This window comes from Oreochromis niloticus, linkage group LG4 (assembly GCF_001858045.2).
Source record: "Oreochromis niloticus isolate F11D_XX linkage group LG4, O_niloticus_UMD_NMBU, whole genome shotgun sequence".
Classification (NCBI taxonomy): Eukaryota; Metazoa; Chordata; class Actinopteri; order Cichliformes; family Cichlidae; genus Oreochromis; species Oreochromis niloticus.
Window position 1 is genome coordinate 10,369,182 of NC_031969.2, and position 19,956 is coordinate 10,389,137.

Consider the following 19,956-nt stretch of genomic DNA (forward strand, 5'->3'; position numbering starts at 1 on the left):
GAGATCCAGCCCCAGACATCCAGAGGCCCCAGAATACGAGGACCCAAGGAGGACCACTGGCGGGCAACCGTGCCACCCTCCTGGGAAGAGCTGAGGAGAGCCCCAAACGAGAGGTCACCCAGCAGCCACGGAGCAGAGGCCAGAGGGGGTTGCAGTGACGTGCCCGCGGGCTCTGCCGGCAGCCAGCTGTGCCAGAGAGGACCGGGCCTCAGGCCCAGAGGCCAGACGCCTGAGGGCACCCCACACCCCGGAAGGGGCCCAGCCGGGCCACAGGTGCCAGGCCCCGCCAATCGGCCACCGGGAGTGAGCCGGTACATACATGAGCGCCCAGCCCCAGACACCAAGAACCACCAACACACCAACGTCTGAGGGCATCAGCCACCGGCAGGGAGTGTGGTGAGGGGAGACAGGCCTCCATACCTTGGAGAGCCTGAGATGTTCCCAGAGAGGTGAAGTCTAAGACCCAAGCTGACATATAGACACAGACGAACAGGTGCACGGAGACACAAACGTGCATTCCCACCCCCATATACACAAACAAATACTCAGCACTCACCTGACATGGAGTCAGACACAAATAGACACTGTACACACATTCACACTCCCCAAACATACTCTATATCCCAGGTCCGGGTACCCCTGCCCCCAGAGGGGCAAACCGTACCCGGACCCAGGAGATGTAACCCTTCTCTCTGGGGTGGAGGAAAGCAGACCACCTCATTATCTGCAGTAGCAGGGAGGCCCCGCATCCCAGACCCCAATCCGATCAATCAGGTCTTTTAGAGAAGCCCAGAGGTTCTAGACTTGAGCCTGTCCTTTGTTTACCTACCTGAGAGCTGCATACTGTAGAAGCTAGCTCTGTGGAGGTTGTACAGACATTCGGGGATCAGTACGCCCATGTAGACTTTCTCAGTTCAGAATCCACAACAAATGGCCCTCTAAGACAGTCAGATCACAGGGTCCTCTTACTGCCAAGTGGCAGTCAGTGATCTGGTTTTCCACTCTTCTCTGTCTGCTGAATGGAGACCCAGAGAAGAATGGACTTTTTGTACTAGCTGGCTGGAAAAGTATCACAGCTGTTACTGACTGATTTTAATACCCTGTAAAATGCAAGGACTTTGAAGTCCTTGAAGCTGTTGAGCTTGATTCCCTTCATGGTACAGGGGAAGTCTTCCCCTTCGCATGACATACTGTGGCATTTGAGGGAACCCTGTTGAGGCCAGCCGAGCAACTTCAACACTAAAGATGTATGTGATAGCTGTATTTGTATTTTTACCAAACTGATGACAAGTTAGTCAATGCACATTTCTTGGTGACACAGATTGTATGAGGCTCAGGGTGAGGCGTGCTGCAACATGTGGCCTCCCATTGGTTTAGCAAGCCTCCACTCCTTCCAGTTTGTCTTGATCATTTTAGTGCCATTCTCACAGCAGAAAAGCCATTCTCACTACTCTTAAGTTCTCGAATCAGTCACACATTTCCCACCCTGCACTTCTCAGTTGAATGTGAAAACTCAGAAAAACAGTTTGTACTTTTATCAAACACAACTCTTAACCAGCCCCCTCTGCTGAATAGTGTCCAACATTGCATTTGTGTTTTAAATCAAATCACTTCAAACTTTTTTCAGATATGGACGAAAGAGTAAATACATTAACATGCTGTCAGAGGTTTATTATTTTTGACAATGTCTATCCTGTAATGCTTTGAGTTTCTGACTCATGATTGGCTAATTTAATATTTGCATCACTGTAGCGAGCAGTGGAACAGGCTGTGCCTAATAAAGTGGTTACTGAATGTATACATGCGACTATACTGGACTATACAGTAGGTGGTGCTATGGTCTCAGACTGTATGCAGTTTTGTTGTCTGTTTTCTGATGCGTAGTGTTTCACAAGTATCATTTCACTTTCTCCATTAAGGAAATTTTGTAAAGTTTCCAAAAAATTCCTTCACATTTCATTTTTGTGTCTGAACACTTTTTAATCTACATTAGGTCTTCATTTTTTCAAGAACTCTTTCCCAAGTCAGTAAGTTTTTGAGAAAAACACTAAATATTTTGATGACTCCACGAGTCTTTAAAGGGTGCTGAAAAGTTTCTATTCATTCATCCCAGAGTTGAATTATTGACTGACTACTCATGTTTTGCCAAATGTGAAAAAGGCTTTGATTGTTGTTGTGTCTTTTGCACAAGTGAGTCTGTGTTAACTGATTCGAGAACTGCATTAAGTGCGGTGAGAGTGACTTTTCTGCTGTGAGAAGTGTGCCAAAGTGATTAAAAAAACAACTTAAAAGTTCAATTCAATTTTATTTATACAGCGCCAAATCACAACAACAGTCGCCTCAAGGCGCTTTATATTGTAAGGTAGACCCTACAATAATACATACAGAGAAAAACCCAACAATCATATGACCCCTATGAGCAAGCACTCTGGCGACAGTGGGAGGGAAAAACTCCCTTTTAACAGGAAGAAACCTCCAGCAGAACCAGGCTCAGGGACGGGCGGGGCCATCTGCTGCGAGCGGGGCAGATCAAATCAAAAGCCTGCCAGCTGAAAGGGCCACCGTGTGTAGCGACCTGTACGACAATAAGGTGACAGGTGAAGAAGTCACCAAGGTCGCAGCGTCCTACAAAGAGGAACTTGATAAGTTCAGAGCAATGAAAGAAACTGAATAGTGAAAGAAGGATATTAGAAGTGCAGCAAAGATGGAAATCCAAAAAGCACTGGTAGAAGATTAAAACAAACAGCTGGAAAAGAAGGAAAGTGAAATTGCAAAGAAGGAAGGGAGCACTGCAGGAGGAGAAGGCGGAAGAGGAGAAAACAAAGGCAGAAAAGGGAAGACCCTGAGCAGACAGGAAGAGTGTAAAAAAAAAGGAAAGAAGAGGAAGTGGAAAAGCAAGAAGAGGAAGCAAAGAAGTCATGGGAGGAGGAGAAGAAAGCAAAGAAGAAGAGAGAAAAATGTGCCAGTGACAGAGGAGGAGGAGACATCTGCTTCAGCTCAGGCTGAGCACTAATCTCCTCTTCCTCCCCACTCTCCCCACTTTTTTTTCCATCACTGCCTTCATCATCCATTTATATCTCCTGCCCTGCCTTTCCTTAATAAACCACTCCTTAAAAATCCAAATATTAATAAAAAAAAAACCCTATCCCTGCCTCTGTGATGCTCTGCATTGTTGCTGATGGTTGCAGTGTAAACACCAGTGGTTATGACTTAAAAAGGACTAAAACAACAAAGGATAATTATTACTTTAATTATTTCTGTTTCATATTCAAATGCTAACATTAAATGGTGATTTTAAAGTTTAAAAATGAAAAAGCTATTTATTTAAATCTTGAAGACATCTTCACGGCACGCAGGGCTCGATTAAAAGACCAACACGTCCAAGCTCCTCTAATAAAGGTTGGCGTCTGGGCTGTTGTGGAAAATTTTAAATACAACTGCAACCAGGTGAGCGTGTCTTTTGAAGTGAAGTTTATCAAAAATAATGCAGAGGAGAAAACATTCAGGTCAAACACCAAAATGGTTTTCTGAGGAAGGACACTGCCCTGAACTCCTTTATACTCCCACAAACCCTCTCAAACAGAGAACATTCCACAGCACATACCTTCAGTCCTGCTCATCTTTGACCCCCTCCCACTCTAAGAAAAGTTACGACCACCTGTCACCTCTCTTGAACGGGCTGCCCTGATGTCAACTCTACAACAGGCCTTCTGTGAAAGTGCAATAAACATGGGGCCCACTTGTGATAACATTCATGCATACTACTAAGTGAGAAAGTGATATATTACTCATGTGACATGGTTAAAATATGTGATTAATACATCAGAAAAGAAATCTGCCAGTACAGCTTTCATTCTTGTAGATGAGCTCAGAGTGCTGCTGCTAGGCGACTGAAGGCACCTCCCCTTTGAGGTTATCTGGGCACGCCCAGTTAGAGGGAGACCCAGAACTCGCTGCAGATTATACAGTCGCACACAAAAAAGAAAGTTTTATATGTAGTTTATATGCTGTGAAAAACTAAGTACACCTCCTGATTGGAGAACCACCTTTGTTAGCTGTAACTTCAAGTAAGCATTCTGTCTCTCACATTGTTGTGGAGGAATTTGGACCCACTCTTCTGCACAGGTACACAGTTACCTTGAGCTCCAATAAGAAGCCCCAAGGAGTACATGTAAAGTGAACCTTTTCACTATACCGTAGGGCAGGGGTCTCAAACTCCACTCCTCAAGGGCCGGTGTCCTGCAGCTTTTCCATATGTCCGTGTTGCAACACAACTGAATAAAATGAGTAAGTAGGTCATTAGCAAGAGTACAGAACTTGACTGCATGCTGAAGCGGCAACCCATAACCCTACTCAAGTAAGTTTAAGTAAATGTAAGTGTTTGGAAAAATTTACTTCTGAAAGTACTTTTATTGCACCATGTTCATTCAGTCATGAGCTGCTGTAGCATGAATTAAATGGCTGAATTGTCACCTCAGCATGCAGTCAAGTTCTAGAGAGTCTTGCTAATTACCTACTAATTGTATTCAGGTGTGTTGCAAAAGGACAACATCGTTTGAAGGTTGACTCACTGAGTTATGTTAAATCATTGGGAAATTCCATCCATCCATCCATTTTCTTCCACTTATCCAGTTATTTATTTTTTATTCATCTATTTTATAATCTTAATGATTGTAGGTTAACAAGAACTGATGAAGAATAACACTGAGCCTCTGCTGGGGTAAAAGGCCTTAGAAAAAGGCTCATCATAGAGATCAGTGTTTTCTGGTCTTATCAAAACTTCTGAATTATCAGCACCGAGTTGTAAAAACTATTTATTGTAGTCCACTCCCTAATGACACTGATAACATATAACATTCTTATGTTTTAAATAACAAGCATGCACTGCCACTTTATCAGGTATCCCTTGCTGTGTTAGAACCCCATATTTTAGATTAATTTGAGTCTCATTAGTGTTGTTTTTTATATTTCTGTGTTCAGCTGATGTAATAAAATATAACTGTAAGGCTTTTACATGAGCAGTGTTCAAGTCAAATGAGCACCGCAGTCAAGTGAGCCCTCACATACGAAGTCACAGTCAAGCTGGCCGCACCTAAAACTGCACTATTCTAACGCATATTAAGGTTCGGGTGCCGAATGGCTTAGAAACACGAGTCCTCTGTAAACAGGATTTCCCTATTTTACTACTCAATCCACTTCGAGTTTTGAAATATTAGCTGTTGATATATAACATATTAATTTATGATTCTCACACTACACATTGAAAATAACACAAAAATGTTACATATTCTGTAACAGTTGATAATATATTTTCAAAATTTTATTTGCCATTTGCGCACAGGACCAAATTCTTGGAATTTTTGTGCACAGCTCTCCAGGTCAAGTTACATTTTTTCCAAGATAAAAACAAAGCAACTTAAAAAAGGAAAATAGGAATAAAGCAAGGAATGGAGCAATCATAGTATTTGCTATATACAAAAACACTGTAGAGAGAGGGTGGTAATATACTTCCTAGTATTGCACGCATAATATTACACATTAGTCAGTGATTTATCACATTGCACATGCGAAGCAAGGTGAGGTAGTGCTGTGTTAATTTAAGTCTTTTTGTGTTTTGCCATCAGTCTGACAGTTGCGGGGAAGAAGCTGTTGAAAAACATTGTTCTGTGTGTGATGATGCTGTCCGCTCTGTTGTGTCTCAGGTTGTATGTGCAGTTTTTGTGTCTGAGCAGAGGGTGAGCTGGGTGGTGTGAGTCCCTGATAATTCTCTCTGCTCTTTTTCGGCAGCGGTGTGCGTACAGAGAGTCCATGGAAGGAAGTTTTGTTGCTATGATCCTCTCCAGAGACTTTATGACTCTTTGCAGAGCCTTCCTCTCTGCCTGTGTGGTGTTTCCATACCAGACAGTAATGCCTGCAGTGAGGATGCTCTCTATCAGTCCTCTGTAGGCCTGGGTGAGAGGGAGGTGGTTCATGCCCGCTTTCCTGAGCAGTCAAATGAAATAAAGCCTTTTCTGGGCTTTTTTCACTGTTGCTGTGGTGTTAAGAGTCCAGCTCAGGTCTGATCCCCATCTTATCTTAATGACCTTGTAGTACCACATCACCCTATTAGAGCACTTCGCTCTCGCTCTGCAGGCCTACTTGTTGTTCCTAGAGTATTTAAAAGTAGAATGGGAGGCAGAGCCTTCAGTTTTCAGGCCCCTCTTCTGTGGAACCAGCTCACAGTTATGATTTGGGAGACAGACACTATCTCTACTTTTAAGATTAGGCTGAAAACTTTCCTTTTTGCTAAAGCATATAGTTAGGGCTGGACCAGGTGACCCTGAATCCTCCCTTAGTTATGCTGCAATAGACGTAGGCTGCCAGGGGATTCCCATGATGCATTGAGTTTTCCTTTCCAGTCACCTTTCTCACTCACTATGTGTTAACAGACCTCTCTGCATCGAATCATATCTGTTATTAATCTCTGGCTCTCTTCCACAGCATGTCTTTATCCTGTCTTCCTTCTCTCACCCCAACCGGTCGCAGCAGATGGCCGTTAAAAGGGAGTTTTTCCTTCCCGCTGTCGCCAAAGTGCTTGCTCATTTTTTTTCTGTTTTTTTTTCCCGATCACTTTTTCCTGTTGTGCCAAAAAGTGATCGTCTGCCGGAAAGTGATTGCCGTCCGCGGGAGCGCGCGCAGCTGCTTAACTCTGTAGCGCCCAGATTACTTATGTAGTCAGCTACTTCCGTGCAACTGATATAAGATGCGGTAAGCTGAAGACAGCTTCAACTGTCTGTTTGTTGAAAAATAGTAACGCGACCGCACTGCATTTTCATGTTAGTAACGGTAGCGGCGTTGTAACGATAGGAATAGTAATTAGTTTACTCGTTACTGAAAAAAGTAACGCCGTTAGTTACGCCGTTACTTGTAACGCCGTTATTCCCATCACTGGTAAGTAATGCACACAGCCATCATATTTTTAAAAAGGTGAGCTCAACAGTGAAGGTACGGTCCCCCATACAGTCCATACACACTTTGTCATAGATGTAAGAGCACTGAAAAAATCTGTAATAATAAATAAAACCTTAAATGTTAATTGAGTCATTTTATTTTTTTCTAAATTCAAAAATTACTTTCTGTCCACCATTTGTGTGACTAACGGTCTCACTACCATGTGACTGTTGTTGTAATTTGGTGATGTATAGATAAAAGTGAATTGAGACTTCTGCTGTACAGGGGTCCTGTGATGGGCCATGTGCAATCACACAAAAGAACAACTTAAATTTCACCATAACCCTGACTGGAGAAAAGGGCAGTTTGGAATTCTAATTGACATTACAACTGTTGCACATTGCTCTAAAATCAGTGCTGTGAGAGTGACTTTAAGATCACAACCTGATTTTAAACAGTATCTAACATCAACATTCTTGCCCCTGGAAATAGCTCTAAGATATTAAGAGAATATGGCAAATGATATCACAGGATGGCCAAAAAATGGACTTTAAAATGAGATCTTCTTGTTTCATTGGAACAGTAAAGTACTGTAACAAAGAATAAGTGCACCTATGTAAGAACAAATATCACTGCTATGGAGTTTCCATGCTTTACATACAGACTCAGGGCTGCTAGTCTCCTCTTAGCATTTTCTTATTTAAATGTTGGTGACTTAGAACCTCAAAGTTTAGCAGCACAACACTTGTTTCCATTTTCCATCAAACATTTATTTTAGGCATCTGTGTTTATCTGTGCAATATGTCACCAATTTTTTATTCAATAACCACAAAGTAAACAAATACAAGATTAAATATTTTATTTATCAAAGATACATAATTACACATTAATACAATGAACAACCTTCTATAAAAATTACACACGGTGTAAGAAAAACATTATAACATACAAATAAGTGTTTTATGAAAATCTGACATACTTTCAAAGCACAAGAATAAAAAATTTTTAAAAATCATGTTCTATGATGATCACATTGCATGTATCACATTTTCAAAGCATAATATAGGCAGCAAATTGTTCACAAAAACAGCTGTAGAGAACTTACACACCTTTACTTTTTTCCACAGTGCCTGTATGCCTCTTCCAAAACTTGGTGCTTGTCATCAGCAGACACAATAACTCACAATTATCTAAGACGTGCAAATGTCCGTCGCTTCTTCACAATCATTTATCCCCGTTGCTCTCCTCAGATCCAGATGCAGAGTCTTCTGAACTGGGAGGTAAAATGGTTCTGGTGGTTCATCAAAAATATCTCAAAAAGCGATGTTTTAAGTGAAAAAAAGCCTGAATGTGGTGAGGGGACTAGAAACACTGGGTTGCAGAGCAGTTGGTAAGGACTTGTGTATTTCTGGAGAGTCTGCAAAGTCCACAAAACTGTCTTGGTTGATTTCAAAAACTTCCCTCGTGGGAAGGCTGTAAATTCGACTCATTGGTCAGATCAAAGCCATCCCCCTATGTTTCAGTGGTCGAAGCCAGAGCCTGCCTCTCTGAAATTGGTTTATTGATCCGTGTTTTTTCTTATTGGTAAAATCTAGGGCCACCTCTATTTTAAGTAATATGTCTCGAGTAAGACAGATTGTCATTTTACCCACACTGGCTGCTGTGTCAAGAAGCATTTTTAAATTTCTAGGGGATCATGAATCCTGTAAGACCGTATCTGTAGGAGTTTGGAGAATCTGGGCTACATCTATTTATAATTGGTTAATCTAGAGTCGCACTGACTGCCATAAACTTATTTCCGTTATTACTTCCTGGGTCATAAATCATTTTACTGAGGGTCATAAACCACTCATTTTGACATAAGGTGTGTAATCTGTCTACAACATTAACAACCAGCAGCTGAAACCAGCGAAGTCATATGTGTGTGTGTGTGTGTGTGTGTGTGTGTGTGTCGGTCGCAGTTGACACAGTGTCACTAGTTAGGTCATCATGTTTATGCTGATTGAGTCCAAAATTATTTAGGCCAAATATTTAAAGCAGTGAAATTGCATACACATTTTCAATTTATTTCAGTCACACAAATGCAGAAAATGCAGAAATATTTATTTGCAGCATTTTCTCTAATTTATTATGAGAATGCCTGATCACTTATGTTTGGTGCTTAACTTAAATATATCAGAAGTGATAATATGTTTTCTCTATCCACATTCACTCTGACCCACATACTCAATACATAAAAGTGATGAGCAAACTGTATGCCTCGACACATTTACATTTACACGTTTAATTCAGTTAGCTGGAAGGCTCAGATGAGCACAGACCTTTTAGATATTACATTCCTATTACTTGAGTACTATATTCGGGCACAGCTTCCACCTGGGCAGCCTGCATCTCTATTTTCTGTAGTTCTATAATATGACAACCTGTCCAAGTATCTTTGTCACCAGTTTGCTTGCAGTTATTTTAATTCATTCAATCAAACAAAAAAGGTTGTTTTCTTCACCCTTCATTTTATATCCTTTTTTGATTTTATATCCATTCAGATGGAGCCAGCCAGGGCAGAGGATCTGCCAGCCGATCCTCTGCCCCGCTTTCTGGTGTTTTCAGCTCTTCTTTGACTGGTGATGTAAGCTACCCGCTGTCCTTTCCCCCTGTTGGATGTGTCAGCAAGTCGCTCTCCTCTGCCCTGGCTGGTGATTTCAGTTTTGGCCTGACTGGTGATGTCATCAAGCCACTCTCCTCTGCCCTGACAAGTGATGTCAGCAAGTCGCTCTCCTCTGCCCTTTCTGGTGATGTTAGCAAGCCACTGTACCTTTGCCCTGGTTGGTTATGTCAGCAAGTCGCTCCCCTCTGGCTTGGCTGGTGATGTCAGCAAGTCGCTTTCCGCTGCGCTTTCTGGTGTTTTCTGCTTTTCCTTGACTGATGATTTCAACAAGCCACTCTCCTCTGACCCACTCGTGATGTCAGCAAGTTGCTCTCCTCTGTTTGGCTGGTGATATCAGCAAACCAGTGTCCTCAACCTTGGTTGGTGATTTCAGTTTTGGTCTTACTGGCTACTATCCTCTGCCCTGGCTCAGGCAATTCAAACTTTATGATGTTTTTATGAAATTAAATGTGTTTTACTAATACACAGACTTTTACATAATCGCTGCTCAGTGACTTCGTGGTTCCTCTTACATGTCAGGTTCAGTAGCGGGTGGAGGATCTATTGGAAATCCTCTCCCCAGCCCTCTGCATGACCTCTTTCACTACATCCATGAATCTTCTCTGAGGTCTTCCTCTTTCCCTCCAGCCTGGCAGCTCCATCATTCACCACATCATTGGCCAATGTGTCCACTATAACTGAGTACAATATTTCATCTCCAGGTGGCAACAGACTGAAGAAAACGCTCAAACTTTATCTAAAATAACAAACATAAAATACTCACTTCAGAAAACAGTAATATGAAGATCAGTCATCAAATCATCAAAAAGGTTTCACCCTCTAATTGTCCTGTGAGCGGTCCAGATGACAAACGCGCCTCGTTTGCTTTGACAGGGACCTCCGCGGCCACCGTACAGAGGACGTGAACAAAGATGGTGCTGGACAGGGGCGATTTTAGCCCAATGAATCAAAGCACCCCCAAAGATTTCTTACTTTTTTTGGACAATATTTGCTGTCTGTGTGACACACTGCTAAAAATATAAAAACCATACAGTACAGTACTTGGTTGAGACATAACATTTTAACAACAAAAGTATAGATAACACCCCCCCCCCCAAAAATGGTTTGTTCCAGCTCGGCTCTCCCCTACTCTGGCTCAAGCTCCATTGCTGCCAGAGCGGCAGCAGACGCAGCAGAGCGGTACCTGGCTTAAAACGGGACATGTTAGCTGCATTTAACCTTCAGTTACTCTTTATAAAGTTAGGTAGGAGTCATAACATGTTTCTTTTTAGCTGAAAAACATTACACCAGGTAACCTGCAGTGTTGAAAACATGTTTTCCGACGATGTTTGCTACCCTACAATCGGTCCTGCTCTGTAGTAAAATCAGCGACATTTGACCGTCCTGTTGCTCCCACTGAAATGTATACAGCCAATTTAAAATCTAAAACTTAAAATTGTCCGTAGCCTGCTGTTGTTACCACTGTCCTGTTTGAAGTGGATACTAACTAGCTAACTGACTGAATGCCCATAAACCTTAAAACTCCGGTTGTGTGTGTGTTTGTGTACAGAGAAACAGCCAGGTTCATAAGGGATATAAGGAAGTTTTTTCAAAAAAAGGAGCCACATTCAGGTAAAAGTGTAAAATCAAATGATCCGTCAATCAAAAATAATGTTGGATCAGTGTTTCAATATTTATATCTTTTATTAGATGTTCATGTGGTTTGGTTATTTGCCTTTTGGTTGAAAGTAGACTGAGAGTGGACTTTTTGTTAGTGATCTTAATGTTATTATTACTGTTTTTATAGAGCTGCAGGGTTTTATTCTAACATATACATGTTAAAAAGAAATACAGTGGCTTGCAAAAGTATTCGGCCCCCTTGAACTTTTCCACATTTTGTCACATTACAGCCACAAACATGAATCAATTTTATTGGAATATGTCTCTACCAGCTTTGCACATCTAGAGACTGAAATCCTTGCCCATTCTTCTTTGCAAAACAGCTCCAGCTCAGTCAGATTAGATGGACAGCGTTTGTGAACAGCAGTTTTCAGATCTTGCCACAGATTCTTGATTGGATTTAGATCTGGACTTTGACTGGGCCATTCTAACACATGGATATGTTTTGTTTTAAACCATTCCAGTGTTGCCCTGGCTTTATGTTTAGGGTCGTCGTCCTGCTGGAAGGTGAACCTCCGCCCCAGTCTCAAGTCTTTTGCAGACTCCAAGAGGTTTTCTTCCAAGATTGCCCTGTATTTGGCTCCATCCATCTTCCCATCAACTCTGACCAGCTTCCCTGTCCCTGCTGAAGAGAAGCACCCCCAGAGCATGATGCTGCCACCACCATATTTGACAGTGGGGATGGTGTGTTCAGAGTGATGAGCAGTGTGTTTTCCGCCACACATAGCGTTTTGCATTTTAGCCAAAAAGTTCCATTTTGGTCTCATCTGACCAGAGCACCTTCTTCCACATGTTTGCTGTGTCCCCCACATGGCTTGTGGCAAACTGCAAACGGGACTTCTTATGGTTTTCTGTTAACAATGGCTTTCTTCTTGCCACTCTTCCATAAAGGCCAACTTTGTGCAGTGCACGACTAATAGTTGTCCGATGGACAGATTCCCCCACCTGAGCTGTAGATCTCTGCAGCTCGTCCAGAGTCACCATGGGCCTCTTGGCTGCATTTCTGATCAGCGCTCTCCTTGTTCGGCCTGTGAGTTTAGGTGGACGGCCTTGTCTTGGTAGGTTTACAGTTGTGCCATACTCCTTCCATTTCTGAATGATCGCTTGAACAGTGCTCCGTGGGATGTTCAAGGCTTGGGAAATCTTTTTGTAGCCTAAGCCTGCTTTAAATTTCTCAATAACTTTATCCCTGACCTGCCTGGTGTCTAAATCCAATCGAGAATCTGTGGCAAGATCTGAAAACTGCTGTTCACAAACGCTGTCCATCTAATCTGACTGAGCTGGAGCTGTTTTGCAAAGAAGAATGGGCAAGGATTTCAGTCTCTAGATGTGCAAAGCTGGTAGAGACATTCCCTAAAAGACTGGCAGCTGTAATTGCAGCAAAAGGTGGTTCTACAAAGTATTGACTCAGGGGGCTGAATAATTACGCACACCCCACTTTTCAGTTATTTATTTGTAAAAAATGTTTGGAATCATGTATGATTTTGGTTCCACTTCTCACGTGTACACCACTTTGTATTGGTCTTTCACGTGGAATTCCAATAAAATTGATTCATGTTTGTGGCTGTAATGTGACAAAATGTGGAAAAGTTCAAGGGGGCCGAATACTTTTGCAAGCCACTGTAGTCCAGTTATTAAAAAAAAAATCCAACTTAAAGGAGAGGATCGACCGTAGGTGATGTTACTTTGTGGTTTATTTAACCAGGACCACCTGAAGGATTTTGGGTGTTTTACTGAAGTAAAAGATGTTTTTTTGGCTCCAGCTGTGAAGCGAATTTAAGTTAAGTATTTAGCTGGTTCAGATCCTGTTTGATGATCTTTCAGACAATAATACGAGAACAGAATGAGATAAATTTAATGTTTTCACAGCGTGATTTGGTTTGATTGAAAGGAAACACTAAAACTACTATTAAAGGCCAATTCAGGGACACAACATCCAACTTTTTCCAGGCCTAAATTGATAGCAGGCTTTTCTGCTACTTTCTCCTTTCCTGCTCTCTGTCTCACTGTGAGTGGACCCCCTCACACATGGAGAGGAGCAGAGAGATATTGTGAACATTATGTTGTTGTAAGTGCATCGAAAGCTTCCTCCCAGGAGTCCCACTGAGCATGAAGAGACAATGAAGCCGACAGGGAAACATCACCATCAGTGGAGCTTTCATGGTCACACTCTGTGTTTAAAACTTTTGCAGACCTGTAAGCTGTTACTGTGGCAGGTTTGAAATCCCTTAAACTGCTGAGCCTTTGAGCTTTCAGCTGTTTTCTCCTGCTCAGAATGAACCTCTGTGAGGCGACTGTGTGCTGAATCACGATTAGCAGTCCTGATGATTTCCCTTTGGTTTACATGCTGGAAAAACTACACAGAACTTTATAGAAATTAGCTGAGTCCATGGGACTTTTGTCACTGATACCAACTGTTGACCGACTGATGGAAACTGTGTGTTGTATCCAACAGCTCGGGTGGAGGCCGGTCAGCGCAGAGTTTTGGATGAAGCCACCAGACAGAGGAGGCTGACCCGTCAGCTGGAGGCTCTGGAAAAAGACAACTTCCAGGTCCGTGTCTGTGATTTAAGTTGACTGACAGCTTTTCTGCTCTCACTGAACTCTAACATCCACACAGAGCTTCACTCTGTACACTGGGTTCACTTCATCCATCTCACATTCACATAGAAACAAGCACAGGTGGAGATTTTAAGCGGGACTTCTTTAGAAATCCTCTAACATTGAATTGTGCAGTTCAGGCGACTAATCAGAAGAAAGCTTAGAGCTCTCTCTGTGTATGTCACACATTACAGTAACCTGTAAGGCGCATGAGCTGCTAGATCACTGATGTTCTGCTTCTGTCAGGGTCAGAGGTCACGACCCTCTAACCCTCTTTCACCATCTCCAGCTGCTCCCTGTGGTCTTACAGAAACTAGAAGTGGTGAATGAATATACATAAACGTGCTGTTGGTATAATGAAATACAAAGATTTTAAATATGTCCACCTGTTAGTGATGCTGATTGGCTCATGTATGTCTGACGGGCTGCTCCACAGACGGCTCTTCAATAGTGAAGATTTCATTTCTGTTGATCTCTAATCTGAAACTTAACCTGGTCCGCAGCACATTAAGTTCAGAGCATAAGTTATAAGTTGCCATGGTGATTTACCCGGGGAAGTAGTGACCCACCTTCATAGTACAAAAAACCCAGGATTATCCCTGAAGTCACCTGGATAAGATGAAAGCCTGCTTCACTGGAGGTCTCTGGAAATAATAACTTCTTCACTCATGTTGACTTTTAGTGAGTTACTGCCAGCTTTGGTGCGCTGGGATTTAACAGGAAGTGAACAAGCTCTCTGTTGTTTAGAAACAGGAAGTGACAAAGGTGAAATCCTCTCCTTCCCCAGCCCCCTGCTGGTCATGACAAAGAATGAAGATTTACAACACTGCCCCCATCTTTAATAAACAGTCTGTAATGTTGCTCAGCGATGACATCTTGTTTTGTGTTTCCAGGATGACCCTCTGTCCTCCCTCCCCCAGGTCCTACTGCCTGCCTACCTGCCTTCAGTAAGTCTGAAGAACCAGGTGAGTTTTTCACCCTCTGATCTGCACATGAAACCTACACTTTTGACAAAAGGGCATCTTCCTGACCATCCCTTTCACAATAAAAGCTCTTTAGATATCTCTACTGTGTTCTTGTACTAGCAGAAAGTCTTACAGAGGTACACGGTAGCAGCTGAAATCATTATTCCTTGAAACTTGAGTAGCTGTATATAGGCTGGTACTTATAAAGTACTTTTCTACTCTAATTAAGTATTCAAAGAACTTTTCACATTGTTCACACAGCTTTGACATTTCTTGTATTCAGAGGCATCTGGAGCAATTCGGGTTTCATCATCCTTCCTAATGATACTTTGGTATTCAAACTGGAGGAGCTGAGACCACTTCAGCAGAGTTTCAGGAAGAACTTCACCACACTGCTGGAGGAGGTGGTGAGTCACACGCCCTCTCTCCTCTCTCTGATTGGCTGAAGATGGTCGTCAGCTGACCCACTGTCCCCTCTCCTTTGATTGGTAGAATCTCTCAGAGAAGCCGGAGCCTAACTACCTGTCAGTGGCAGCCCGCCATTCTCGCTAACTGCACATCACTTCTGCTGCGTCTGCGGGTTCCGTCGCACTACACCTGCACCACCTGCGGGGGCGGTACTGCAGCACCAAGTGTCTGTGCACACACAGAGAGACGAGGTAAACATACCACATGTTTGTAAGAGATCTGGTTGCTCAGGTTAGATATGTTCAGCACCAGTTACCATGACGATGTACCAGGTCAGAAGTTTACCTCATGTCAGCGAGCAACTTCTCCAAAAAGGCCGCCTCTTGTGACTGGATGGACACTTTGGCGGTCTTGGTTCAGTTTTGCAGGTCGCTGTAAGAACTTGAACCACTACAAGCAGAACGAGGACCACCATCTCTAAGAGTCGAGGTTATCTGCAGGATCAGGCTCACTGAAAAGGGAGCTGCAGGTCTAAACAGACTTTAAACGCTCTCTGACCTCACAGCTGGAGGTGCTGTGATGTCACCATCTAAAGAAACTGGAAATCTCCTGACCAGAGTTCATGCTTAACAACATCTTTTTTTCTCCTGTGTGTCTCTGCAGGTGTTTGAAGTGGACGCTCTAACTCCCACCACCTTGTTGCCATGGTGATGGAGGTGAGGGTTGCATATGGGATGCATGAAGCTGCATCATAAAGAGAGTTTGAACCCTTTCTGGCTCCGCTGGCTGCTGTGAGAGCAGCTGGACAGAGACTCACCTGTGCAGGTGGACAGGAGGCTGCTTGTGATGTCACAGGACTGCAGATTCACTCAGGAGTTTTGGCTGCTTCAGTATTTCTGTATATTTTTCTTTACACTGTCAGTTCTTTGTTTACCTGTCAAAACTTAGCTCAGGGTGCAAATGAAGAGACATGCCTGGGTTTGTTGCATCATCATCATCATCTGAGTGGACAGAATCAGATTAATTGTAAATATCTGTGTATCTGTAACTTTAATGTTTTCTTTATATTTCAATAAATCAGATCTGACTTCACACAAAGTCTCCTGATCCAGGACTGGAAATATCAGCGACTCGATCTACTGCATCCATCTGCAGTCATGTTGTCTCTACGAGCCGCTCACATCACTTGAGATTTTTCTAAGTACAAGTCATTCCACATTATTTCATCAAACACCTCCCACCTGACCATCAAACATCTGACTGAAAAAATTCCAGCAGAAAGTTTTAAACATTTCTTACAAACTCAAATTGATTATACTTTGCTTCAGAGAATAAAGAGGCGGACTTAAAGTCAAAGGTTAAATTCCATCTAAGCTGTTGTTTGTGTCAGAGTTTGATGCTGGTGTTGGTCTGATGGAAGAGTTACAGTAACTCAGGGGTGGGCAACTCCAGGCCTCAAGGGCCGTGTCCTGCAGGTTTTAGATGTGTCCTTGATCCAACACAGCTGATTTAAACGGATAAATTACCTCCTCAACATGTCCTGAAGTTCTCCAGAGGCCTGGTAATGAACTGATCATTTGATTCAGGTGTGTTGACCCAGGGAGATGTCTAAAACCTGCAGGACACCAGTCCTTGAGGCCTGGAGTTGCCCAGCCCTGCAGTAACTGCTGGTTGTTTAGTGAGAGGAGCCAAAAACACACGTTTACAATCTATTTCACTTTATAGATCTGTAACAAAGTGAATCCATCTAAACACCACCTGTTTTTGCGTGACTGGATAACACTCCCACTATTGGGGAAACTGACAAATAACCAGAACAAAGTCTGAAACAAAAGCTGCCCAACAGCTGCAACACTGAGTCACACTTTATGTTCTGAGCTTCAGGAAAGGTTTTTTGACCTGCAACAAACATCTGCACTCTGCTGTGACACTCACACATTTTTGGAGATAAAATATCTTAATTTCAGGAGCAGGCGCACTCCTCCAAACATGCCCTTTCCGGTTCTTATCTATGTATATGATCCCTCAGTTCTACAAGCTGTTCATTCTCGTTTTCCTGGCTTTAAAGAACCTGTGTGAGTCGTTCTTACAGGAGAAAGATCAGAGAGCTTCAGAGGCTCTCTGCAGTCTGCACTTTGAGAAACTCAAACTGTTCTGTCTGGACCATCAGCAGCCAGTGTGTCTCGTCTGCAGAGACTCAGAAAAACACACCAAGCACAGATTCAGACCCATCGATGAAGCTGCACAACAACACAAGAAGGAACTTCAGGAAACTCTGGAGGCCTTAAAGAAGAAGTTAAAGGTTTGTGAAGAAGTTCAAGTGAAGTTTGATCAAACAGCAGAACACATTAAGGTCCAGGCCCAGCACACAGAGAAGCAGATTAAGGAGCAGTTTAAGAAGCTTCACCAGTTTCTAGCAGAGGAAGAGGAGGCCAGGCTGGCCGCACTGAGGAGGAAGAGGAGCAGAAGAGTGGGATGATGAAGGAGAAGATGGAGTCTCTGGACAGAGAGATAGCAGCTCTTTCAGACACAGTCAGAGCCACAGAAGAGGAGCTGAGAGCTGAAGGAGTCTCATTCCTGCACAACTACAAGGCTGCAGTGACAAAAGTCCAGCGCTGCCCCTGCTGGATGATCCACAGCTGCCCTCAGGAGCTCTGATAGACTGAGCCAAACACCTGGGCAACCTGACCTTCAACATCTGGAACAACATGAAGGACATGGTCTCCTACACTCCTCTCATTCTGGACCCAACACTGCTCATCCAGACCTTATCCTGTCTGAAGATCTGACCAGCGTGAGAGAAGGAGAGAGGCAGCGGCTTCCTGATAATCCAGAGAGGTTTGATTGGTTCTATTCTGTCCTGGGCTCTGAGGGCTTTAACTCAGGGACTCACAGCTGGATGTCGAGGTTGGAGACGGTACAAGCTGGATGCTTGGTGTGTAAGAGTCTATCAAGAGGAAGGGAAACACAGAGTCTGGATTTTGGGGAGTAATGTTCTGTTTAGGTAAATACTCAACACGCTCACCATCAGCTGGATTCACTGCTCTCTCAGTTCAGAAGAAGCTCCAGAGGATCAGAGTTAATCTGGACTGGAACAGAGGAAAGCTGTCGTTCTCTGATCCCGACACTAACACACACATACACACCTTCACACACACTTTCGCTCACAGGATGTTTCCATTTATTCAAACTGGGGATGATGTGAAGGTGTTGATGTCACAGTGGTCAGCAGATGAGTTGAGGATGATGATATTTCTCATGTTGTTCCTGTCAGTGAATTGAAGCTGTTAAACTGCAGCTGTCCTTCTGCTGCCTCGTGGTTCCAAAGCCCTTTGTTTCTTTTTTAGTTCTCACTGCTGTCCACCTTTTCACATTGAAAATCATTTCACTGTTTCTCACTGAATGACTCCCCAAACCAGATTTAAATTCTGTCAAGTTTTTAATCATTACAAGTGGCTCATGTTTCGATTTGATGTGTGTAAATGGAGATGATTTAGTTTGCTGGGATATGGACTGACATGTGTTGAATGGGAGGAGCAGATTGTTGTTGTCTTTTCTGTTTATGAAAAAATAGATATATTGTTGAAACAATGATTCATTTTTAACTCAACATATGAAATGTTTCTGATATTTGAATTCTGTTTGATTAAAGACTTTTATCATAACACAAATGAGATTTTAGTGTTTACAGTTTTTCTCGATTGCTTAAACACATTTCTTGAAACTATGCCTCATATTCTCAAAACAATAAACAGAAATCCACCCAGTCTCACCCAACATCGTATTCATCCGTTCACTTCCGCTTATCCTTTTCAGGGTCGCGGGGGTGCTGGAGCCTATCCCAGCTGTCATAGGGCGAGGGGTACACCCTGGACAGGTCACCAGTCTGTCGCAGGGCTAACACATAGAGACAGACAACCATTCGCACTCACACCTATGGGCAATTTAGATTTTTCAATTAACCTAAAAAATCTTGCATTAACTTTGCATTAAAGTTTGCAAATTTGCATTAAATTATTAGCAGCAAATGACTGCTTCTTACCCATTTAATTCCTTTGGAAACAGTAAGAGTATAGTTTTCACATACTGCTTCTGCTTTTGACTCAACTTTTGCTAAATAAACTTAGATGTAGTGCAATATGTGATAATCTGAGGCGGTATTTACTCATTTTACAACCAGATCACTGATACTAACTCCAGAGCTGACTGTATATCAACATGCGCCACAAATAAGGGTCATATCTGGATTTAAAACAATCAACGAGAAGCTTCCACTGAATGCTACTTTCCCCTGCGTGACACTGAAATCATTAACACATACTAACCCTCCATACCCTGTAGGAAACTCACTTCCTTGGAATAATTTCAACAGGGAAAGAGTTGAGAGCAATGTCCTTCTCTTGAACCTTCTGTCAGTCAGACAAGTGTAGCTTGGGCTTTTGTTTGCACAGGAGAGGATTAACAATGCAGACAAAAACAAGCTAACGAAGCATAGAAACTGCAGAAAGGGCGTATGGCTCCTGTGTCAAGTGAATCCAAACTACCTCTATATTTGAACAATCCAGTTACACAGCTCAAGAAAATATTACTCTAACGCAGGACGTCGAACTCCAGGCCTCGAGGACCGGTGTCCTGCAGGTTTTAGATGCATCCTTGATCCAACACAGCTGATTCAAATGGCTAAATGACCTCCTCAACATGTCTTGAAGTTCTCCAGAGGCCTGGTAA

The 19,956-nt window shown here is 42.8% G+C and overlaps 1 long non-coding RNA gene across 1 annotated transcript; it reads left to right on the forward strand.

Annotated features, from left to right (window-relative positions):
• The first annotated feature begins 15,430 nt into the window (after positions 1-15,430).
• Positions 15,431-16,326, forward strand: LOC112846727 (uncharacterized). The gene is made up of 2 exons (XR_003219853.1): positions 15,431-15,479; positions 15,892-16,326. It is a non-coding gene; the product is annotated as an uncharacterized LOC112846727 (long non-coding RNA).
• The last annotated feature ends 3,630 nt before the right edge of the window (positions 16,327-19,956 follow it).